The sequence below is a fragment of the Episyrphus balteatus genome, chromosome 4 (assembly GCF_945859705.1).
Source record: "Episyrphus balteatus chromosome 4, idEpiBalt1.1, whole genome shotgun sequence".
Lineage (NCBI taxonomy): Eukaryota > Metazoa > Arthropoda > Insecta > Diptera > Syrphidae > Episyrphus > Episyrphus balteatus.
In genome coordinates, this window is record NC_079137.1 from 17,838,795 (window position 1) to 17,865,332 (window position 26,538).

General features: G+C 31.7%; 1 protein-coding gene across 3 annotated transcripts in view; it reads right to left on the bottom strand.

Moving 5' to 3' along the window:
- Window positions 1–26,538, bottom strand: part of LOC129920280 (GAS2-like protein pickled eggs) — a 202,542-nt gene that overhangs the window by 145,961 nt on the left and 30,043 nt on the right. The window contains exon 1 of one of the 3 annotated variants that reach the window (XM_056001601.1): window positions 19,114–21,226. The exons of the other annotated variants lie outside the window; for them this stretch is intronic. The gene's annotated coding sequence lies outside the window, so the exon portion shown is untranslated. Of the gene's footprint in view, window positions 1–19,113; window positions 21,227–26,538 lie in introns of those variants that run through there. 3 annotated transcript variants of the gene reach the window in all.

Sequence of the window (26,538 nt, forward strand, 5' to 3'; positions counted from 1 at the left end):
GCATATCTTACCATAAGGAAACTGATTATTAAAAATTCATATTTCTTTCTCCCAAGAACAAAAGTATACTTTTTTAATGGATTTTAGTATGCTGATTTTGAATCCGAATTTAAATTTTTTCGGTCAGCTCTCTTTTTTGAGATGTAGTAGTTTTTTTTTTTTATTTGAGATTTTATTAAAAAAAACTTGATTTTGTGATTCTATAACGCGTATATCTCAAAATCCTGACGTGCTAGAATTTTTTTTGACTTCAGATTGGAACTCAACACATCAAAAACCATAAGAAAAGTATACTTTTGTTCCTAGGAGAAACAAATTTGAAGCTTTACGAAGCAGTGTATCGAATGGTTTATCACAAATACGATATTTATAAATAATAAAATGCACGACTGGGGACGCACGTACTTGCTCTTGCAGTTTAAAACACTTTTATGTTAGTTTACTTGTAGATTTTAAGAGCTGCCTCTAAATAAATTTAAAGAAATTTTGTTGATGTTGGGGAAGAGCCGACATTTAGGGCAAAATTTTGAAAAATTTGTATGGGAGGTACACTTTTTTGACTTTTTTGAGAAAAAATAAAAATGCAGTTTTATTGCAATTGCTTCAATTATTACGTCTGCAAAGTTTAATCAAAATCGTTAGAGCCGTTTTTGAGTTATTTGGTTTGAATTGAAAAATTTGTATGGGGGGTACACTTTCTAAGCGAGATATAAAAAAACAAAAAAAAATCAACTTTCAGAATTCCATAAAAATCATCTGTACCAAATTTGAAGAAAATCCGTCCTCCCGTTTAGGCTGTGGAAATGTGTACAGATGGACGTACAGACGCACAGACGCACGGACGGAATTGCGAGACCCACTTTTTTGGAATTCTCCATTATCGTAATGTTGGTTTTGATTAAAACCTCAATTTTTTTTTCGACACGAAACCAATACTTGACCTATAGAGCAAGTAAAAAAATAGTATATAAATTAACAGAACTCATATAAATTTGTTTTATTATAGTTTCCTCTACATATTTGACTCTTTAAATAAAACGGGAATTGAGATTTCACATTTCTCTTAATTAAGATGTTTTTGTTCATGTGGGATTTACTAAAAACTGTAGCTTTTCAATATTTTTGCTGTTTTTGTCTCATATTTTTCAAAAATCATTTAAAAAAAGTGGTACCTACGTGCTAGAATTTTTCTGAAACCAGATTTAGGGCCATTTGCTGAATCGAAACTTAAATAATTTATGTTGAACATAAATGCATAAGTTTCGATTCAGCAAACGGCTCTTATAGTCCAATAAATGAAGCTAAAAAAAAGGGGGTTACCCTACAAAAGGTCCGGTAGTTCTAAATTTTTGATATGTTGTTAGGTATGGTTAGTAGATAGAAAAACCAAATTTCCACAACCACGCCCCCTCCGCCCCCTTCAGCATCACCGAAAAACCATAGAAATCTGGCACTTTTTTCACTTTTATGCCCATAACTTTCTTCTGGTGCATTTTATTGAAAAAAAGTTGTTGGTAGACTTGTAGAAAACATAATTTCCTACGAAAATGACCTTGGTAGTATTTTTATAAATCCAAAAACAACGAAGTTATGAAGCTTCCAAAAACATGTAAAATTTCGGATTTTGCAATATTTTCAGTTTCTTGTCACTTAACAGTGCTATAACTCTTTAACAATTGACTTTTACGCAAAAGTCTTCATAATCAATCTTATAGACAATTTAATTACCTAAAATAAAATGTAACCCACTTCGATTTTGTGAATCAAATAACCGAGTTAGGGCTAAAATAGTAAAAAAGTATTTTTGATAGTTTTCGACACTTTTTGAATTATCCATTAAATGTATATAATCCAGTCAAATAAGGGTTTAACCTCGGAATGAATGTTAGTAGAAATTTTTTTTGCTCAATATCTTCCTATTGCTATTCTATAACATATCTCAAAAGTCTAGAAAAATCTCATGTCCGCTTGTCGCGATTTCAAGGTCAAATCGCGGAATGGAGATTTTCAAAATTAGCAAAAATAGGCTATGGTATAATATACACATATGATACATGATTTCAAGGTATTTTTTAATGCTGATTCCAAAAAATCTAAAATCAAGACAATCTGACCTCTCTGGAAAAAGTTATACCTGTTTTTTATCTGTCAACTCATATTATTATAACAGTTGCAAACTTACTGTTGAAAAACCCTTAAAAGTTATGGTAGATGAACCAAATTTTGCATGAAGATTTTAGAATCCATCATTATTAAAAATCAAAACAATCCATTACAAAAAATATATATACCTACGAAATAATGGTATTTTTTTATGGAGCGGCAAATTTTAGGATATGCACTAAAGAAGATTCTTGTTCATATAAGGAATAAGTGCTAATAGGCTAATTTTTTCATTTTAATCTTTGTTTGGATATTCTTTAACTACCCTCAAAAATCTAAAAACATCTCATGTCCACAAGTCCTAATTTTCTTGGTTTGAAAATAAGGTGCAGATTTTAAAAAATTAATAAGAAAAGTTTAAATTTTTATATGTATACCAACATAAGCGACATGATTTAAAGGTATTTTTTAACACTTATTCCAACGAAACTCACAAACAAGTCAACCTGACCATCCCTGAAAAGTAATGCACCTTATTCATGTTGATTTGACACAAATATCTGAAGTGTAGTTTTTCAATTTTTTAAAATCTGCACCTTATCTTCAAACCAAGAAAATTAGGACTTGCGGGCATGAGATTTTTTTAGATTTTTGAGGGTAGTTAAAGAATATCCAAACAAAGATTAAAATGAAAAAATTAGCCTATTTGCACTTATTCCTAAGATGAACAAGAATCTTCTTTAGTGCATATCCTAAAATTTGCCCCTCCATAAAAAAATACCATTATTTCGTAGGTATATACATTTTTTGTAATGGATTGTTTTGATTTTTAATAATGATGGATACTAAAATCTTCATGCAAAATTTGGTTCATCCACCATAACTTTTAAGGGTTTTTCAACAGTAAGTTTGCAACTGTTATAATAATATGAGTTGACAGATGAAAAACAGGTATAACTTTTTCCAGAGACGTCAGATTGCCTTGATTTAAGATTTTTTGGAATCAGCATTAAAAAATACCTTGAAATCATGTATCATATGTGTATATAATACCATAGCCTATTTTTGCTAATTTTGAAAATCTCCATTTCGCGATTTGACCTTGAAATCTTGACAAGCGGACATGAGATTTTTCTAGACTTTTGAGATATGTTATAGAATGGCAAAAGGAAGATATTGAGCAAAAAAAATTTCTACTAACATTCATTCCGAGATTTACCCCTTTTTTCTCCTTATTTGACTGTATTAATAATTTGTATCCCACAAAAGGTCGGGTGGTTCTTATTTTATATTTAATCAGGTTTTAATGGTAGATTGAAAAAAAATTCATAGCCACGCCCCCTCCGCCCCCTTAACCATACTCCAAAAACCAATTCTGCATTTTTTCAGTTTTATGAAGTTTCATATATGAGTTGATGAGTTGACAAGTACGATTGAAGGAGGTTCAGCTTTATTGCTATATACAACAGGGTGGTCCTTAGGAACAAAAAATTGGGGACGCCCCCTAGAGTGGTTCCAAATCAGGAAAAAAAAGCCCTAATTTTTTCAAATTTGTATTCCTAACCCTTCCTGACCATATTTAATTAAGAAGTTTATATCAAAAATCCGCCATTTACCCAACACTGGACACAGAATATCGCCCTTGCTATAGTAACTTCTTATCAAAATAGGGCCAGGAAGGGTCAAAGATAAAAATTTGAAAAAATAGGGTATTTTTTTTCCTGATTTGGAACCAATCTAGGGGGCGTCGCACTCAATTTTCGAAAAAGAGTAAAATAAGAACCACCCTAATATACAACTATCAATCGGAAGTTGATACAAATTTAATTTTAATATCTTATTACTTAATTAAAAAAAGTTTTGAAAGCAGAGAATGGTCCTAGTCGTTATAAAGAAATCTAATTACAAAATTCCAGTTGACCAGTTTTCCTATAATTTTGGTTTAAAAATCCAAAATTTCAGTATTTATCAACAATCGATTGACAGTTGTAAATCACAATACGGGTGATTATAAAATGGATAATAAAACAGTCAAATCCTGTTTGCCTAAGAAGTATGGAGAAGGTTAAAAGGTTGAGAGTAGTCAAAGCAGCCGCAGGCACAGTTTTGGAAGTCATTCGGTCTAAAGTTTACAATACAGATGAGTACCCTTACCCATCCTCTATTTTTTGAAACTGTAATACTGAAGAATAAGAGTGGCCCTTTGGATAAATGGAAAAGGAAATGTTTGGCCTTATCCCATGCTGTTATAGCTGCTGCTCGTCCCCCTTCAAACAAGAATAAGTGTATATGTATAGGAAGGTCCTGAGCTTCTCATTTATATGATTACATCCCTTGGCTTGTCATCAAATCACCACGAGGCGCAGCTACTTTAAGTTTCTACTATCATGCAACCACAACCACCCCTGATTCAACTCGAACGTAAGGATGCTTTCTTCCAGTTGCGCCAGAATTAGTATCTAAAGCAGGTACCATAGAGCTTCAAAGATTTTTGAGGAAGACATCGACTTACTATACCTAGGGCAGAGAACGTGTATGTACCTTCGAAAACCTGGGAGGATCAATTTATCTGATGAATTCTCCATTTTTCACATTCAATTCTATGGAGAACGTCTTATTCATGCCATAAGTGAATGTGACACCACCTCAAACTAGTGATGGGAACTATCGAATAAAAACTATCAAACTATCGATAGTTGTAAAATATTCATTCATTCGATAGTTTAAAATCAATTATTCGAATAGTTTTTTCGTTCGATAGTTTTTTATTCGATAGTTTTTTCGTTCGAATAGTTTTTTCATTCGATAGTTTTTTCATTCGAATAGTTTTTTCGTTCGATAGTTTTTTATTCGATAGTTTTTTCATTCGAATAGTTTTTTCAAACGATAGTTTTTTCATTTGAATAGTTTTTTTTATTCGATAGTTTTTTCATTCGAATAGTTTTTTCAAACGATAGTTTTTTCATTTGAATAGTTTTTTTCAAACGATAGCTTTTTCATTTGAATTTTTTCATATTCAGTTACTGTTTTCTAAATTATGATCCTAAGTGATTGAAAAAAGGTCTTGAAAATAGGATAAATTGTTACTGTTTTCTTTCAGTCTATTAGATTGTTTTTTTTTTTTTTAATTCAGTCATAATTTTATTTCTCTACTATTTGCTTTTTCTCTTGATTTCACAATTTAATTGTAAATGATTTTATCTGCATTTGAAGGAAGGACTGAAGGAAGATGAATGATGATACACATATTGTGCGATCTTCCAAATGATATCTTGAAAGTTTTTCAGGACTGAATTTATGTGTTTTATGTTGGAGTGCCCATATTTTCAAAACAAAGGCGGTAAAGAAAAGAAAAAGAAAGGCAGCACGGTGCATGAAAAGAAAAGAAGTTATCCGTCGGTCAGTGCGGTGTCATAAAAAAGTGACAAAAGAGAAAAAAATAACTCTTTGACCTGGGAAGCGGAACATGTTCATTGTTCAGCCAGTGTATAGTTTATGAACCTAATTAGTGGGAAAACCCATCTTTTCAATCACTTGACGAGACATGGCGCCGGAAGAAGCAAAACATTCGCGCACGCACAAACAGCAGGTATATATGTCAACAAGTGGATTTTGTAAAGGGTTGTGAATGGGTTAGACAAAAATATGATGCAACTGTGTGGTTGGTTTGGATTATTGTAGGTAGGTATGTATATACTTTTGATATTTGCAATTTTGCATGTGGACGAGCAAAAATAAAAAGTGTAAGAAAAGGAAACAAATCCTTTCCAGTGGTCATTTCTCGACTATTTTTTTTTTACGATTTTTATATTATGTACTTCAATGTATGATGGATGCTTCTTTAAGATGAAATCGGATGAAAAGTGAAAAACTTGATAAAATATTATTTTTAAATAGCAACTGAATATTTGATAGTTTTTATTCGATAGTTTATTTGATAGTTTTTATTCGATAGTTTATTCGACAGTTTTTATTCGATAGTTTATTCGATAGTTTATTCGATAGTTTTATTCGATAGTTTTTATTCGAATGAATGAATGAACTATTCGATAGTTCAAATCATTCAGTTACTAACTATCGATAGTTCAAATCATTCGATAGTTCCCATCACTACCTCAAACATCTTTGTTTTCGGAAAAAAACAAATTTTGCAAAATGTTTCAAAAACCCCTCTGCTCTTGAAGCTGCAGAGAAGCTAAGGACCCAAATGCCAGAGATCAGAAAGTATCGGAGGCGGAAGAACATATCTTGTTGGCTTTATATGGAGAGGACAGTAGTCAATCTCTAAGCTCTCTTCGATATTTCAAATTTATGAGCAGTTCAACTAACTTAATTTGTGCAAACTACCGCGTACAACAGATTCAGCACACTTTCATTTCCTCCGGACTTATCACCAGATCATGGCGTGGATGGGTATTGAGAAAAACCTCTGGAATGGGGCTGGACGAGAGGATGCCACGTATTGCAACCCATTAAAACTGTGCAAGATCCTGCTCCCCAAAAATTGATGAAAGCTGTGTCATGCAAATACCTATGTGCCTAGATGCATGGGAGCTGGCAGATGCAGGAAAGAGGGACTTAAATGTTCCACATTCTGTAAGTTTTGCTGTGGACAATCCTGTCAAAATCGTCCACTTGAATTTTTTATGAAGATGTCGACGAAGAAGATCAGATATCATCGATCAATTTGAAGAAAAATTCAACGAAGCCAACTTTTCTCATAATTCACCATCTTCAACTCCACCTATTACTTCTATATTTCCCCACCTGCTACCCCTTCCCCTCATAACGCAATTCTTTTACCTTCGTCCACTCATAGCCCACCGCTTTATAAGCGCATGAGATATAAAACTAGGTTATTAAGAAATACGACTTTTATTAAATAAAAACACTTACTATTACCTGGTTCTTATCAAAAGAATAAAGTTATGAAAATGAATTCCCTACAAAAGGATTTTTGGCTAAAAATTAAAAATTAGGAAGTTATAGCGCTGTAAACAGGTAAGAAACTGAAAATAAAGAAAAACGGAAATTGTAACTTTTTTTTGAAAATTCTTAGTTTGGTGGATATTGGATGTGCAAGTTGTAGAAAATTTTGTGTTCTACAATTTTGCACATTAATTTTTCACATTAAATGACCAGAAGGAAGCTATGGGCATAAAACTGAAAAAATGCAGAATTGGTTTTTGGGGTATGGTTAAGGGGGCGGAGGGGGCGTGGCTATGAATTTTTTTTCAATCTACCATTAAAACCTGATTAAATATAAAATAAGAACCACCCGACCTTTTGTGGGATACAAATTATACATTTAATGGATAATTCAAAAAGTGTCGAAAACTATCAAAAATACTTTTTTACTATTTTAGCCCTAACTCGGTTATTTGATTCACAAAATCGAAGTGGGTTACATTTTATTTTAGGTAATTAAATTGTCTATAAGATTGATTATGAAGACTTTTGCGTAAAAGTCAATTGTTAAAGAGTTATAGCACTGTTAAGTGACAAGAAACTGAAAATATTGCAAAATCCGAAATTTTACATGTTTTTGGAAGCTTCATAACTTCGTTGTTTTTGGATTTATAAAAATACTACCAAGGTCATTTTCGTAGGAAATTATGTTTTCTACAAGTCTACCAACAACTTTTTTTCAATAAAATGCACCAGAAGAAAGTTATGGGCATAAAAGTGAAAAAAGTGCCAGATTTCTATGGTTTTTCGGTGATGCTGAAGGGGGCGGAGGGGGCGTGGTTGTGGAAATTTGGTTTTTCTATCAACTAACCATACCTAACAACATATCAAAAATTTAGAACTACCGGACCTTTTGTAATGTAAAACTCCTTTATTTACTGGACTATTAGATCAATGGAAAATCAAATCTTTCATAATTTCAAAAAATTATTTGAAGAAGACAAAAAAAAAGAAAAATATTACAGACCAGTGTTATCTGTGTTTGACACGTAACACGAAACCGTAGTAGCTCGAACTCTCCGCAGTTCTAATTGACAAACATTTTATATTTTTTTTTATAATTTCTAACAACGTACATTTTTAACTTTTTTCACTCGAAATAAAAACAAAATAAAATTTTAAATGAATAGATGATTTTAAAACTGAATCATCTTATTTAACTTCTTCGAAATATGTATTATGTTTCTAAATTAAAAATATCTAAAACTTCCTAATTAAAAGGAAGAAATGCTTCAATTAAAAACAACATCAATCAAACCAAATGGCTTTTCCTGGATATTTCAGCTCCAAACATTTAATGTTCTTACTCATCGATGACTTATACATAGATTGTTGTTTTAATTTATTTGAGTATAACAGACACACAATTTTATTTTAATTGCTAACACTCTTTATTGTTTGAAGAAAATTAAACAAACAAAACACTTCTAAACCAAGAATGTTTGAATTAAATAATTAATGTTTAAATCTACATTCTAATTTGAGTATTTTTCACTGATTCAGCAATGTACTGCGAAAGAAAAACAATATTATAATAGGCATTCACTATAAAAAATTAAAAGTTCTCAATTATTTTTATTATTTTGAAAAATTAATGCTGAAAAGATATTGAATTATGTTTTGTGGCCTACACTTTTAAAAATACCTGGAAAAATGAGCGTCATTCAACTTGTTCACATGAAGAGCAAAAATCCTGATATCAAATTTATGTACTAGCCACGTTCTTTTTGGAGGTGGTAGTTTACACATGAGTAAATAATCTTGTACTCTAACTACTAGAACAACTCATGCTCTTCAGCCCGAGTAGATGGTAATTGCATTGATTTCGTTGAAAGTGTGTTCCATTGAAAATGGCTAGTAAGCTACTAGTAGCACTTTGCCAGCTCCCAAAGGAACAGAGCTTCTTATTAATGGTGACAAGAAAGAACAACATATTATGGGCGTGTTAATGGTAGCTGAAGATAAGTTGGCATATGCTCGACAACTTATTGAAACTAACCTGATTTAAGCATGAGCTTGACTCTTTTCGAACTCAAGATATGCGACACTTTGCTTACACGATTGGATAATTTCCAATTGCTTGAACATATCGATTTCACTGCCTAAGGTTATAAAAATTAATTTAAAATCAGTAAAAGCGATTTCATTTAACCCGAGTTAATAAAAGCCTTACAGTTGCAGATTTGACATGTTTTGTCACGTTGTCAGTAATTGTTTAATCACTCTCAATAACAAACGTTTCAATTTTATGGTTTTACCGTTCATATCGTCAATCCTTATAATGCCTCTAAACAGCCAAACAGAAAAACAAACCCCATATTGAATGGTTACGCAAAAACAAACAACACTTGTCACCAGCTGTCTACATTTTCAAAATGAATAATCGAAATCAAATGGCACACTAAAACAGCAATAGACAAATCATCTCTTAACACCAATGACCGCCATCAGCCGGCTTTTTAAGTCTCGTTTACCCACAATGCAAAGCCGGCCAAACTGCTGTGCTGGAGCTGGAGCTCGCCAGCTAATTTGCAACCTAGACTATGACATTCTAATTTTCAGCAGCGGAAACTTTGCAAATGCGCATTCGCATTGCTGATCTATGCTCAAAGCTCTCTATCTCTCTCTCATTCTTTGTCACAATCACAACTCACAAATTTGACGTATCGAAAAAAGCCGCACATGCTAACTAACCATACGCCATCGTTGAGTTTTTTGTACCACACCATAAATGCTAATTGAATTCAGATTATTCAGCAACAAACGTTACTATGGCTTGGCTAGATATGAACCTGATTCTCTTCACATAACTATACAGATGGTAGCTGTGGAGTCTCAAAAACTACATTACCACCGACTGTTTGGAACCTACGCTCTGGTGGTTTTAAATTTGTTAGTCACACGGTTTTAAGTAAAACTACCAATAGCCTACATTTTTCACAACATCGAGTAGAAATCGCTTATAATTCACTTACCACCCTACTCCCAGTGATTGATTGATCAGTATTTGTTTCTTTGATTTTCTGTTTTAGTTTGACATTTGTTTGTTTTCTCATTCAAAGATATTAGATCCTTTGAAAAAAAAGAAGTGAAATTTAATATGGGATTTATGTTGATGCGGGATTTATGTGAGTTTCCGTGTTTGAATAGCATCAAACGAAGATTTGACCATGAATTGAGAGTTATAAAGTTCGCGACTATTATACGACTTGTCCTTGACGTGCGTTGTTGTCAGCTTTTTGATTAAAATGCGAAATTGTCATCTAATGCTGGCAGCGCAGTGGTGGCGGCAGAATGTCGGTATAACTTAGATGTGCGAATTTTTAATTTGATTTAATTGACACTTTGACAGATCAACAAGAATATTTACATTAAATTATTCCAAATACCGGATGTCTCAAAGACAACAACTTTTTTAATGACGGATGAAGCTTTTGATAAATTTGTTCTACGCATAACAAAATATTTTTTTTTAACCAGTTGACATTAAAAGTCAGTCAATCAAAATTATTTTTACTTGAGATTAGGACAAGATTTGAATTCTAAAAAAAAAAAAATAGGTCTGATGGAATAGACACAAAACTATAATAACATAAAAATGACATTTTCCAAAAGTTCGAAGGCGGGTAGTTGGGAAACCACTCAACTTTAAATCATCCTGGATTTGCTTCTTTACAGTCCTAGAGAACATCCCTACAAAGTTTGATCAAAATCTAAAATAAGAGAGCCATTGCGATTGAACGCTTTTATACGGAATGAGAGTAAACGATCCTTAAAAATTGTTACAATCGAGAGCGGTTTTTTAACTTTCTTATTTGACCTATTAATAATGCAGCCTACAAAGTTTGATCAAAATCTAAAATAAGAGACCGATTGCGATTGAACGCTTTTATACGGAATGAGAGTAAACGATCCTTAAAAATTGTTGTAATCGAGAGCGGTGAATTTTTTTTAACTTTCTTATTTGACCTATTAATAATGCAGCCTACAAAGTTTGAGCAAAATCTAAAATGAGAGAGCGATTGCGATTGAACGCTTTTATATGGAATGAGAGTAAACGATACTTAAAAATTGTTGTAATCGAGAGCGGTGAATTTTTTTTAACTTTCTTATTTGACCTATTAATAATGCACCTACTAGTTTTACAGATTCATCGACTTTCCCTGGATTCCGAGGTATAAATCTAATTTTACTCCACTAATTGAGATTAAAAGATTCAACAAAAATAAGAGGATGCTCATCTTAATTTAAAAGGATTCTCTAAATTTGGTAACATTTTGCACCGTACATGCTTTATTTAAATGCAAGAAATTAAGAAGATTTGTCGGAAGTACCTACATCAGAAATTTCGTTTTTACTTTGCAATGTTTAAAACTGCTTTAAAAATTTACATAACATTACATATTAATCTAATCCAAAGATTAATCTACGGACTAAACACACTACAGCTTCGGAAACTTAGTCCATTTGGCTGATACAGCACAAGACATTTTTACAAAAGAGGGAGACTAAGAATAGAAAGATCAACAGAAAAACATATAACACATAACTACGTGGCACAGAGGGGGAGACATCGTTGACAATTTTTATTTTATTTTTTTTTTAATTTAACTTAATAACAAAAGAGGAAATTTTTGGTAGATTTACTTACAAATGAGTCAATCAGGCCTAAACCCAAAAAATTCTTCATTCTCTAATTTTAACTCTGATTCCTATTATTTATTAGGATTTTTTTAATATCATTTTTTTATATACATACCTCAAATAAATTTTATATAAAAATAAATTGTTTTATTGCGGTTGGATCTGTGTACCCAGTTCAAGTTTTTGGAAAATAAAGGTTACCTAGACCGTTTTGGCGCTGAGTGCCTCAAATATGCACACGTTTTTTAACCACTCCATTTCTAATATGATATTTTCAATAGTTATTTATTATTTAAATGAACGTCTAACATTTTTTTTTTCTATGACCGTGAACAGACACAAGTTATTTTGTTTAATCATAACGTTTCCAAATATATGTATAATTCTTATGAATTAACAAATCTAATTTCAGACCATTTCAGAGAAAAACATAAATCAGTTAAATATATTTGATTTGTGTTATTTCCATATACTTATGATATCGTTCATAAAGCAGTTTTTAGAAAACTAAATCCAAGCACGCGAACAAATTATACTCTTGGCCTGACCAAGACCCTCAAGCTACAACAAAACAACTTCCTCGTCCTTCGTATTTTATTTTAATTAATTGAAATTCGCGAATCGCATTTAATTTCTGAGTGCGGTCTTGTTGGTGAAGGAAAAGAAAAGTTATTCCAATAATTCTAAATGTTCAAAAACTGACTGGTTGGAGAGACGCAGACGGTTAATAGGTTTATTAGATCAGTAAAACAAAAATAAAATGCACGACTGGATCGCACGTACTTGCTCTTATAATAAAAAGTACATAAATATTAGCTTACCATGACTGCACTGGAATTTTAACGATTTGGATGGAAATCAGAAAAAATACTTTTAAAAAAATCATGAACAAAATTTGAACACATACAACCCTTTTCGATGATAAGAAATGTCTGTGTGTATGTTTTGAATAAAATCGGTCTATCTTTTAACGAGGCATGCTATTTACGCATGTCAGTTTTCTCAAAAAACGCAAACTCCGCCATATTTCCAATATCCGAATTTTTTGAGAAAAACTAAAAACGCAGTTTGATCGCAATAGCTTAGATCAATATGTACACCAAATTTAATAGAAAAAAAAAAAAAATAAAAATTCTTAAAAAATCAATTTTAAAATTTTAAAGGAAAAATTCTTAAAAAATCAATTTAGAAAACGTTAGAGTCGTTTTAGAGAAAATTACTATACCTAACTCATATGAAAAAAACAACAAACTTGGAAATTACGAAAAAATCATCTATACCAAATTTCAAGAAAATTCGTTCACCCGTTTAGGCCGCAGCTTCATGTACAAATGAAAATGACGACGAACAGACCGACGACGCCGAGGCCGACGGACGTAATGACGAAAACCACTCGTTTTATTAAAACCTCGAAATTCGTTTTGACACGAAACCAATACGTGTCCTTTAGTAGAGCAAGTAAAAAGAATACCACTTGTGTACCTACATTTCATTTGTCAATGATGACATGTCTAAACGTCGATAATCCCAAGAAATTAGCTACATTAAAAATTTAAAAATGTAGGTACTTATGATGCAAATATTTGCAAACATACTACACGTATGAGATCAAAGACAATCACCGCAAGTTTTTATTTTCTTTTCCAACTCTAATTAGATATGTATTTGCTTTGCGTGTGTCTTCCTTGTTGACGAATGAGACAAGAACCAGAGCATTCAATTTGAATATGCATACATAAACAAAAGTCAAATATTTTAGAAGATAACTCTTTAGACGACGAAGTTTACAACTAAGAACTGAGTGGTTAGTTTCAGTTATCTTGTTAAAATTAAGCTCTGTTTATCTTTGCACCTAACTACGATAGAAAATTCGTAAAATTGCTGATTCCCGTTTTTTTTTTTGTATTTGCTCAAAAGGGCAAGTATTAAATTACGAGGATGGAGAATGCCAAAAAAGTGGGTTTCGTCATGCCTGCCGTCAGTCCAACCTAACTACAAGCTAACTTCAACTAATCTAACCTAAGAGACTTAAAACATGTTCAATAAAATACTCTAGAAAACCCTGTTACAAATAAAAGAAAATAAATTTCCTACAGTCTAAATGCATCATAGTGTAAAGTTATACGATCGATTCAAAAAGAATTCTCTGTAGTTTTTTAGCTTGGTCGCAATGTAAAGGCTCAGGGAGATAAAAAGCAATATTCTTAGTTACTAAATAAAGTTTGTTTCTTCTTGGAAAACATGGCTCTCATGTCTGCTGATAAACCCTTGAAGGACACTTTCTAAAACAAAAAAACGATTCAACTACAAAGGTATTCTCTTTTATGAAACAGACCTAGTTGGTACATGTAAAAATATTCATCTATAAATGCATTTCAACAGATAGTCATCTAGGTAAACTACTATTGGCACTTTTATTCGTTTGTATTCCCATTCGAAAGTCATCTGTTACGAGTTTATATGCATGGTTTTCAGTTTAAAACAAATCAAAGCATTTTTAAGTTTTATTGATTTTTCCTAGACACAAACTATTACCTCAGCAAACAATCTGTGACAACATGATGAAATGGAAAATCACAAGTACATTTTTGTTCGTGCATTTTATGTCTGTCTGATGAGGATTCTGCAATCGGGAGCACAAAAAAAATAATGTCAAAAAGCTCTTTGCAAAGCGAGAGGCAAAATTTAAATATTGAAATAGAAAGGAGAGACCTTGATGTTTTTTTTTAGAAATTTTTCATGTATGTATGTACCTTGCAGGTCCTTTCAGACCCTCCCCTCACTTTGTCTACCTCTACTTTTAGTAAAATTTTCTTTTGTTCAAGGACATTTTATTATGAGAAAATCCTGTTAGGGATTTGATAAGTACATTTATATAATGCATGTGTGTGTCGTGGAGAGTTATCATTATGATAGTTTATTTTTTTTTTTATAATAAAAATGTCGTCTAGACCTCCAGCCTTTTGAAGGTTCTTTTATTCTACTAGTGGCTATATTCATTAAATTTTAAGATTGAAATACAACAAAAAAGAAATATGTTTGTTCCGATAATTTTCGGTAGCCAAGAAAATGTCAACTAAAACATCTTTTTGCAGCTTAATCACATTTTTTCCAAACTGGTTCTGTATACAAAATATGAATGTGAACTCTTTAACTAAATATAAATGGATTCAAGTTCTTCATTAAATTATAACATATTTAAGAGCTTATTTCAAATTTATTTACAAAATCGATTAATGGTTGAATTTAAATCAAGTACTCAATTTTATTGATCTTTCTATTTTATCTTAATGAAATGTTTACTTTTGCTTTTCTGTTAAATATGATTTAAAAATTTGCCACCAACTTTGAGCTCTGAAGGTTAGTACACAATATAACAAAAACAAAAACCCACCCAACGAGATAATAAAACTTCTTTTCGGAGATTTTTTTTTGTATCTTTTTTATTTGTTTATAGATTTTAACTCTGTTTTTGGCGACAATATTGCTTTAGGTTAAGTGCTTTATTATTATGAGTTTGCTGCTTTTTGAAGAACGCTTAAGCCAAGGTCAATGTGAATGTTGAAAGCTTTTATTTAGTTTTTATTTGATATTAAATCACTTTGGATGGATGATTAGTATTTGCATAAAATTAAACAAAAATAAAAATCCCAAAGTGTGGTTAATTTTTTTTAATTAACGAACTTTGGCTATTCCATTCTTGTTTACCTACAAAACATAACAGTAACTACATATTTAAATTTATTGACTTTTTCTAAGCAAAATTTTGACAAAAAAAATATTTACATATTATCTTTTGTACTACCAACTTCAACGATATTTTTAGCGAAACTCATAAGACCTATACAAAAATGGATATTAATTGTTGGTGATGTTTTCTTATACATAATGCCGTTTTTGCGAAAAAAAGAAGTTGCAGAAAGGTCGAAAGTAGAATGAAAAAAACATTATACACTTAAACTTTTACAGATCAAACTACGTTATAAATTTGCGTGCACAAATGAAAATTTAAATAAATAAAACATTATAATTCCCCAAGTTTCAAGTCTCTGACTTAGCTGCTAGATTTTAACCTGCTTCTTGAACAAAAATTTTTAATTGCAGCCAAACTATTTCATTCCAAAGTTTGAAACTTGATATAATTTAACTTTTCTATAGAAGTAGCTCATCATACAATAGTTTGTCTATACTGTGTTTATAACATAAGTGAAAATATTTCCCACAAGTGAAATTCGTTCCTATAAAAATATAGCGTTGGTTCTAACCAGCGATGCCAACTGAGGCATAATTATACCTTTTAGGCATAATTTTATTAGCTAAGGCATTGAGGCTTATTTTTTGCCAAAAAGGCATAATTTTTTCCTTTCTACTCTTGATTTATATTTTAAAACTTTCTTATAATTTTTTAAATATTTTGATAAAAAGACTAAAAACTTATATTTTCTATATCTTTTAAATAAAGGTTGTTCGAAATTTTATATACAGAATTTGTTTTTACCATCTCTTGGTAGTGTTTAATTTTCCGAAGAATTTTGTTAACACTAATCACTTTTACTAGAAAAGAATATAATTTCGTTGCTGTAAAAAGGTCTAAAACGCTTGCAAATAGGCTAATATTTTTTATTGGTAAAAAAAATTGGCCGCCAATTTCTTCCAATTATATGAAGCAACTTCTTGAAATATTCCTTTCGAAGAAAAAAAGTCTCCGTTACGTGACAAATAAGTTGCCTTTTCAATCGTCAGTTAGACTATCAGAAGAATAAATTTCAATATAAAAAATTATATTCCTAGGAATAATCTCTATCTGAGGTTTATCTGACTATTGAAAAATTGGCCCTTAATGTATAAATTGATTAAATAAACATTTCGTTTTGTGTACTTGTGTACTTTTTGTATATAATTTTTAAGCATAAACTAAGAAATTTAAATTGAGGCATAATTTATTTGAAAAGGCATAATTTTTTTTCAAGTGAGGCATAATTTTGACTGAACGGGTTGGCAACGCTGCACTGTGGTTTCGCCCATATGACAAAAATAAAAAAAATAAAGTTCGTTTTTTCTGTCCCAAGTGACTTATTCTAATAAATAATAGTTCAATATTTACTGCTGCATACATTTTTTCTTACAAGTCACGTGATATCTATTTTGTTTTAGCTTTCAAAGTAAACTGATTATTCAATTTTCGTTGAAAACAGGTGTTAATAAATTTGATAAAATTCAAGTATTTTTATTTTTTATAAAAGTGAAGTTATCAATATTTTTTTGAAATGGAATTACAAAAGGAAGGTGTGTAGATTATTTTATTAATTTTTTTGTCATATTTGAACGCTTAATTTTATATTTATGTGGGTAGAGTCATGTACCATTTACGCGTTTTTGCTATTTTTGTCAATCTTCAAGTAAACTTTAAAAATAGTTCTTAACCTAACTTAAGCAAAAATAGTTGTTTGTTATAAAGAATGATATGTCAGCTTTAAGAAAATCATAATCTTAGCACCCACAATCGACCACAAGTTGCGCAATTGAGGTTTAAGTGTTGTATGTTTTGAGCCTTTTTGAGCCGTTTTGATTTTTTGTTTTTATATTAATTTTCCTTAGGTACGATCTATTTTTGCCTGTAGTGTGTAAAAAACGTCTAAGACATTTGGGCAGTAAAAAGTGCAGATAGTTGAGAAAAAATTACAAAATTTCAATTCCGTCATAGAAAATATAAGTTCTCCAGAAAAAAAGGTTAAATTTTGACTTTTTGAAATTTCGTATTTTTAATAATTGATTGTATTTTTTTAACATGAGAATTACTTTTTCGAGTTTGATTTTGAAATAAAAATTGAATATACTATTAAAAAAAAATTAATAAAAAAAAAAAACAGAAAAAAATTTTGTGAGTGGGCGTGTCAGTGGGCGGAAATTTGGTGTGGTGAATTCTTTTGAGACTTTATATCATGCTTGAAAGTTTCATCCCTATTGAACAAGTAGTTCAGAAGTTATTGAATTATGACGCCATCTCCATACAACCCAAACCACTGTGCGCTGGTTCTAACATTCAATGGGGATTAACTACATTCAATGGGGATTAACTTCATCAACTAAAAGTTAGATTATTTCTCACTGTAAGTGATGTTGTTTTCCCTCTGAAGATAGTTCCTTTGAAGTTAGTTCCATTTTCGTTTTTTTTTGTTCATATAACTCCTTTTAGAATGGGCCGTTGCATGGGGAAAATTGCCATTACAAGAATTAATGCAAAAAAAAATAAATCAGAGTTTTTGTCTCACAGATTTAAAACATTAGGTATTAGGTTCTATAAAGATATTATAAAAAAATAATTGTATGTATAAGTGCTTGAGGTATCGTAAATTATCTAGCCATGAAGAGCATTGTAGGTATAGTTAGGTTGCTACTAAAACACTTTCTGTATTTGTTTCTTTGCCTCAGTCTATTTTATTTTATTTTATTTTGTTTTATTTTTTATTATAAAATAATCTTTAATTGTTAAAAAAAATGAATCGAATGCCAAATATAAAAGTTCATTAACCCACTACCGTAATGGCAATATTCAAATCTTTTAACAAAAAAAAAACTTCATAAAAACAAAAAAGATATAATAGGTAACAAGTACATTGCATTGAATATTATCTAAAATTAAATATTAAACCTACTCATTGTCATTTCAAAAGGCGAATAGCATAGCATGGCCAAATTCAGCTACTGGGTTATAATATAACTTTGAACCCGATCGCTCACAGGCATTTTGTTTGTTCTTTTTTAGGTTTCAACTTTTATTACAGCTTCTGAACTTCAATTTAATTGTTTTGCATGTTTGTTTACTTTAAATTTTTCTTTAATCGAATGAATTGTAGTAAAAAATGCAGAATGAAATAACACAATTACAACGCACTGTTTTTTTTTACATAACAATTTTTTTTTTTTGAACAAAGTACGACCTCCAATTTAAAATATAGGGGAATGTCATGGGAGGTAAACATATCAAAAGAAAAAACAATTTCATCCCAAAAATAATTTTACAGACAAAATTTTACTGTTTCCCATTTGTTATTAAAAAATATTAATAAATGCTCTTGTTGTGGGATATTGAGAAGAATATAGACTTAAAATTAAAAAAAAAAAACTTCTTTGAGGTAGATAAAAGATCAAATTAAGGGTAACTACCACCAGTCGGTAAAGTAATCATTAATTTAAATATCAAATTAAAGTTAATGGTCTCAAGCATTTTTCGTAAAGTATTATAGTAACCTAATATAAGGCAATAATTATGAATAGTTTCGATTAGTGCCGCCAATTCAAAAACCACTGTTTTTCAGATATGACGTTGTTCTATTTTATGAACCAAAACATATGTATGTATGTATATTTATATAAACTAACATTAACAATACTCACATTATGTGTTCAAATTACTTCCTAGTAGTGCTGCATTTTATTGGGCTTGCGTTTATTTACATATTTCACAAATAACTGGTATTAAAAATTTAGTGGGATTTTAACTTTGGAAACAAATATTGTTCTTGCTGATTTTTATTTCTTCTTATTTATTTTTTAAAGCGCTTTAATTGAATTGACATGAGTTGCTTATGTTTTTTTTTAAATGAGTAACTAGAACAGGTAATAGAAAACTTTTTATAGGGTGTCCCAAAAGAAATGGATCAGACGAAATAATGCTGATAGGCCAACTCTAGGGCTCTCAGAATTTGATAACTTATTCATATTCATCCCAAATCCTTACGGTTATCGACTAAATGCAGTTCTTGTGAAATTTCGAAAAATCACGACTTTGCAACAGTATTTTACTTCATCCGCCCATTATTGATTTTTGTTTTTTTTTATAATTCTTTCACTAAAACATTGAAACAATTTACTGACCAACTGCTTAGGGACTGACTTATTTTTACTATTAGTCAAAAAAAAAAAACAAAATTTCCTTCAAGAACCAAGTGTTTTCTATTTCACAAGAAGACAATTTTGTCTGCAGTACCTATTTTAAAACTACCTCAAGCTAAGAAAGTTGACAAATGAAATGCAAATATATCTATTTCTTCCGTAAAGCACAAAGCACATCTTAAAACCATTTCATAGACAATGGGGACAAATATTAAAACTAGATCACAAGGCTACGCATCAGCAATTAGGCAGACACGAGCTATAAAAGGTGCAGTAGAAATTCATATCTAAAAAAAGGATCATCTTTTGTGTAATTAATGCCTCCAGGCTCTGATTCAGTGAGCTACTATTGCTTAGTTGCACGTTATGCTTTAGCCCCCATTTCATTCTTTTGCTATTCTCATCCGGAACATAATGCAACAGTTTAGTGTATAAGTCCAACTATGGTAATCATAATAATCACATCACATGGTCGGGTCTGGTCATATGGTTCCAGGTGATGGTGTTGCATTGTTCTTGACAATTCTCTACGTGAAATCTCAGAACCACATACATAGTCTTGCTGCATCATAACAATGTGCGCTTTCCCGGAGGCGCTATTTTGCTTGTCTTAATCTCTGTTGCTTTCCATTCAACAAGCGCAAACTTTGCGCCTCCCGGAATGAGCTTCAGTCAGCATCATAAGCACAAAATTTATCTGTGCTCCTCGGATGCGGTGGAAAGCGTGCTGCCTATTGTATTCGGCTCTAAAGATCTCACCTTAAGTATTGCTTTTTTTTTTTCTTCTCAGATACTTCACGAGTCCCACACAGATACCTTTGCACACGGCCAACTATGAGATATGATTTTTCACCATGAAGCACCAAAAAAACAACAAAAGAAGAAATAATAATTATTACCTTGCTGGGTTTGGTGTCATACGATACAGGAGTGAAAAATGAGAAGAAGAAGATCCAAGTTCAAGGTCAAGTTGATTTGTTTATGGTGCTTCCCTCGCACCTCTACTATCATGGCATGCGAGACGAACACAATCACCTTCTAGCTATGGACCAAGTAGTGCTTTAAGCGAAATGATGAAAGATGGAGTGGATATTTTCTCAAGATAGTTCCGGTTTTGCATAAGGAGTAAAGGTAAAGTTTAGTGTGTGACTGTTTTAATATGACTTGGACCGTTCGATGTCTTTCCTACAACACACGACGATGGACGAACACGTTGTTGTCGTCGTGCGAAACTAAAGAGGCCACCTACGTTGTTTTGATGAAGATAGTTCCAAGTTCCAGGTATCAATTCTTCTTTGAAATTCTCAGGCATTCATTCGATGTGTGTCGGATAAAAAAATTATTTATTAATTCAGGAAAAAAGGTTTCGGTTGTGACATTATCGCGCATTGCAGGATTATGTTGTGGAACATAATCAATAATCACCGTCCTTTTCTCGGTTTGAAAAGGGAAAATGTCAAGGTTAATGAATTGAATACAAATTGTATGTTGTTTGACTTTAGGGCAGAGGGTGAGACTTGTTGATTAATTATAATACCTTGTAATTACTGAAGGTTTATATAGGGATGGTTATAATACGAAATGATACCTACAAAAGATTTTATAAAAAGAAGTTATATTTTATACAACTTGTCATTTCTGTTGTTTGGCACACTTTTTTTTTAATTTTGTGAAAAAATGTGTACTGGTGACGAAAAATCTAAGCAGGGGCGTACACTCCCTTGGGGCAAGCGGGGCCACGCCCCGGGGCCCCCGACCGACCTCAGGGCCCCCACTGAAGACAATGCAGAGAAGGAAACTGTAAGCATAAATTGAGTTACGAAGTAAATTAAAATGAGTTTGAATCACTTCGGATACAAGGGAGAAAAATTATGTCATTCAGTGTAATGTATAATGTAGCCACATAATATATATTGATTTGATAAAAAGGTTACCCCAGGGGCTCCAAAAGGAAACAAACTGCTTTTTTAAAAGAAAAATTATAATTTTATCTTAGGGCCCCAAAAAATATTACTTGAAAAATCTTTGCATCCACAAATAATACATTAGGGGCCCCAAAAAAGCGAAAAACAACTTCAAGCCAGGGCCCTGCAGGGACCCCAAATGCCTTTACTTCAGTACTTAAAAAAAAATTGTTTTTTTTTGCCCCAAAATAAATACATCAGGGCACAAACTAAAAACATTACGTTATTGGTAGCATTCCGAATATTACATCAGAACAGAGGCTTCAATACCTATTAATTCTTGGCTCCAAAAAAATTATATTATATTTTAGGGGCCTCTAAGCACTTAATTTTGATAATTTTGAGGCCCCAAAAATTATTTTTCAGGGGCCCCAAAAGAAATAAACTATGTTTGATGATGGAAAATAAAATGTGTACACATTACTTTAGAACAGAGACCCCAAGAACTATCAATTCTAAGCAAAAAAAATTTATTTTAGGGGTCTCTTAATATTTAATTTTAGTTTTTCAGGGGCCCCAAAATAAAAAAAAATATGTCTGATGATGGAAACTCAAATATGTATTTATTACTTCAGAACAGAGGACCCAAGAACTATCAATTCTAAGCTTCAAACATTTTTATTTTAGGGGCCGCTAAATATATAATTTTGGGGCCCTCAAAATTATATATTTAGCTGCCCCTAAAATAAAAATGTTTGAAGCTTAGAATAAAAAAAATTATGTTTGATGATGGAAAATCAAATATGTACATGTACATGTACATATTACTTCAGAACAGAGGCCCCAAGAACTATCAATTCTAAGCTAAAAAAAAAATTATTATAGGGGTCTCTAAATATATCATTTTAGGCAAAGTGCATTACGAACATATTAAACATTAAAATAAACCTAAAAATATATAAGCCATACAAAAAAAATGTATGGCGTGTACGTACTTTTTTTTGTATCTAAAGGGCCCCCAAATATGAAAGGGGCCCCAAAATTTAGTCTTGCCCCGGGGCCCCGACGACTCAACGTACGCCACTGAATCTAAGACTATGTTACACTCAAAATATACGCGGTCGGAGACCTATCAAGTTTTGTAGAGCAAGTTGATTACAAAAAAATATTTAAAAACTCCGTAACGCCTCCACAATCTAGAGTTAAGGGTAAAAAACGGTTTTTTGGACCTTCGCCCATTGAAAAAAATTTATCTTCGTCAAATTTGTATACAAAGGTATTATGGACTTTACTATTCACTTTTTAAAACATCATCAACAGACTCCAGAAAAATGTCTGCTTTGCAAAAATGCTACAATCAAAATTTACAAAACCCTTCTAATCTTACTATTTTAATCCCGTAGCAGTTTAAAGCTAATGATATTTAACTTATCTTTTCTCTAGTTTGTATTTTTTGTATCAAACACTGGTTCATAAAACTTGTCTACCTTTACATTTATTTTCTTTTCCCTAGCAAAGAAACTTATTTCCAGGTCAAGTGTCAGTCTTTCATATATGTAGGTACCAATACCTAATCCATATAAACACCCTTTTCCTTGCCCATCTATCCACTACCCTAATGCGCACCTCAATACTTTCAACATGTTCGTACCGTATAAACACACTTGCCCCTCCGTTTTGTGGTTTATGTGTTCAAAACGAAATAGGCAAATCACATTGAAAACTAATAGCCAACGAAACGATATACTTGCGACTTTCGCGACCGTCATTATATCACGATGACATGTGGAGGAGCAAGTATCTGCATGCAGGCATAAATATAGGGGGAACTCTCACAAGTGAGAAACATTTTTCCACTTGAAAGGTGAAAATCATACAAAAAAAAAAATTGAACCCTCTCGGATTAAGGGTTCAATTGATGTGGTCGTTTGTAGTTTTTTTTTTTTAAGGTGAATGTCCCTTTAACGTGCATGGCACAATTATTTTTTTCGTCACAAGATATATGTCAGAAAAATAGAACTCGGTTTAATTTGAATGATATATCCATTAGGACATTTGCCAAAACAAATATTTTATCTAGCAAAGAAAGGATTTGTTTTTATTTCGAAGGAAATTATTCTGGAATAGTATACCATACCTTCAAATAAAAAACAGTCTTCTTTTGTAGCAATCATTTGCAATGGAAAAATAATGAGGCTATTTTTATTAGGACACAAAAAAAACTTTACTTACGTTACGGCCTACGAATTATTAAGTACATGGATTTCAGCCAAAACGGAAACTTACCTGAAAATAAAAAGAAAATGAATAGAATGAATTATTTTACATAAATATTAGGTATATTGTTTTAATGGATCAAGCTAGGTTTTGAAATTTACTAAAAATACAAGTATGTATCGTTGTCCGATACTCACCCAATGCCAATAATATTAAAAAACGCTAGCGGCGTTAAAACAGAAGACACATTTACATCAACTGTATAATAATCTGATAACAACAAATGCACAAAGATCTAATGAGTGGAAAGTCCAAAATGGACAGTTTTGTTCTGTCTATGGTTATTCGAACTTTTTTCAGAGTACCTACTACCTATCTCAAAATTTTTCAAAATGTTCAGTTTGAAAATCGATTTATACTATAGAACTTTCCAAAACGCTATCAGGTTCCTTCTAACACATTTACCAACAAGCCAAGCTCTCGGTGCAGGGATGATGGTTCCGTCGTCTTTTGGATCCGTCACTTTACCTTGAAGTAGGTGGTCAGGGACTGAAACTAAAAGCAGATGACTGAAGGCGGTGGTCTGGGTCTCTATTGCGTTTGTCTCGTTTGTACAACCGCTTATTCGTGAAATTGCAATTGTGTTAAACGAGTATATCGTTAAAAAAAAACAATACACGTTTAACTAATTTTTTTTTTATTCATGAGTTTTAGATATGTATCATGAGTTCAAAGCCAATTTAGTTTTTAATCTCTACCAAATAGATTCATCTCATTACTAAGTGCTGATAAGGTAAACTTACCTACAAGTTTTTACTATCAGTGTGACCCTAAAATATTGATAACGAATGACCCAATTCCAACGCAAAGCTTTTAAGTACCTATCCAATACATACATATACTCGTCGCTAACGCAATTCAATAACTCCCTCACTTTAAAACCCAATAGACTCAACTTATGTACATTTCCCCATATAAAAACTCCCCAATTAACTCACATATGGAATTGAGTCTCCAAATAAGTCTCCGAAACGCTTATTACACCCCATATGAATGTCAATGTTCTTTTCCCCCAAACAAAAACAAATAAAAATGAATCAACTGCCAGTTAATCACAATTTTGCTGAAAATGTTTGCTTTATTTATTAATTTTTATTGGCAGCAACGCACACAATTTGTTTCGAGGCAATAAAACATTACACTCCACTTAAAATTAAAAAAAAAAAAAAAAAAAAAAAACAAAAAAAAATATGCAAAAGAAATAGTCCCCCTTGGTGGCGTATGCGAGAAGTTAAAATTATTATCAGCTTGCTATACGAATGATAACTTCAAGCTTCCTTCTTTCTTTATAAAGAACAACGATTACACATTCTCGGGCGCAAAACGTTGCACAAAATTCAAGTTATGATCGCGTACGCACGCAAACATTGTATGTATTGCTTCCTGTTGAGGCACGAAGCGCGAGGCAACGAAAACTCTGTAAACCCCACAGTTTTGAAGGCAAACAGTGGGAAATAATGAGAGAGAAAAAAACTGATCGATTAATGATCTTGGTTTTCTTTTACGTTGATTTAGGAATCTGGAAGCATTCCAGATTTGTTTTAGTTTAATGGGGAAAGACAGTTGAAGGACATGGTTTCATCCTTTTTTTGCACCGAGAAGAATGCAGAAATCAAATTTTCTTGACTTGAAGTTTAATTTTCAATCATTTCTATTTTTTAAAACAATTATGGAAAGTGAGGGGCACACAAGTATCAAGTATCTAAAGCGCTACTGTCTTTTTTCTTTAAGAAGGATTTAAGTTCATATTAAGTAGGTAAAAGGTGCAAGTCGACAGTCCAATAAAAGGAATCAAGAAAAAATACCTAAGGAGATTAAATTAAGAAATCATAAATACATATCAATTTTAGACAAAATGAAGAAAGAATTAAAAAGTGTCACACCGAATTTATTATATTTTGGCGTTCGGAGAAGGACACAATTTAGCAAAACTCTGAAACTGTAGATTTTATTTAAGTCTGCCGAGTTGAATTGTTGTTTAGAACAGAATTGTTTTTCATAAAAAGTTAGCTACACGGAATAATACACTATCAGTTCATAGCCGAAGAGCGCTTATAGCAAACACCGTCTTGCGACCATTTGCCAACACAAAACTGTGTTATCCGGCTCATCACTTAGTGCAGTGTTAGTAGTTAGTAAGCAAATAATAACTACAAAAAACGTACACTAAGAAAAAAACATTGAATTTAATATTAAATGAAACAAACATTAAAAAAATACAAACAAAATAATTACTTGAGCAACAAAAAAGACATAAAAATAAACACAAACATTTATGAGCGTGGTACACTGGTTTTTAAGACAGTTTTTAATCTATTTTTATTAAAGTTTAAATCAAAAAGGTTTGAATTTAAATTTAAAAGTTTGCACATGCGTGTTAAAGGTTCATGCAAGCCGGTGTGGTGGAATATTCATTAAATCCAAGCATCGGAGGCTATAAGCACCCCCTCGATAATTAAAACCAAGAGAATTAAGTAAATTTGGTGCATCAATTACGCCTGTGATTAACTGGTGAATGAAGATTAAGTCATTGTTAACCCTCCTTTGAGCCAAAGTTTGAATTTGAAGGAGATTAATCCGATGTTCATAAGGAGGAAGATTATAAGGATCAAACCATGGCAGTCCTTTTAAGGCGAAGAAATTACGTTGTACTGATTCCAGTCTTACGAATACATTATGGGTCTGGTAAAAAGGAGTCCAGACTTGCGATGAAACGTCAGAAACAACTGGCCATAAAGATTTTGCG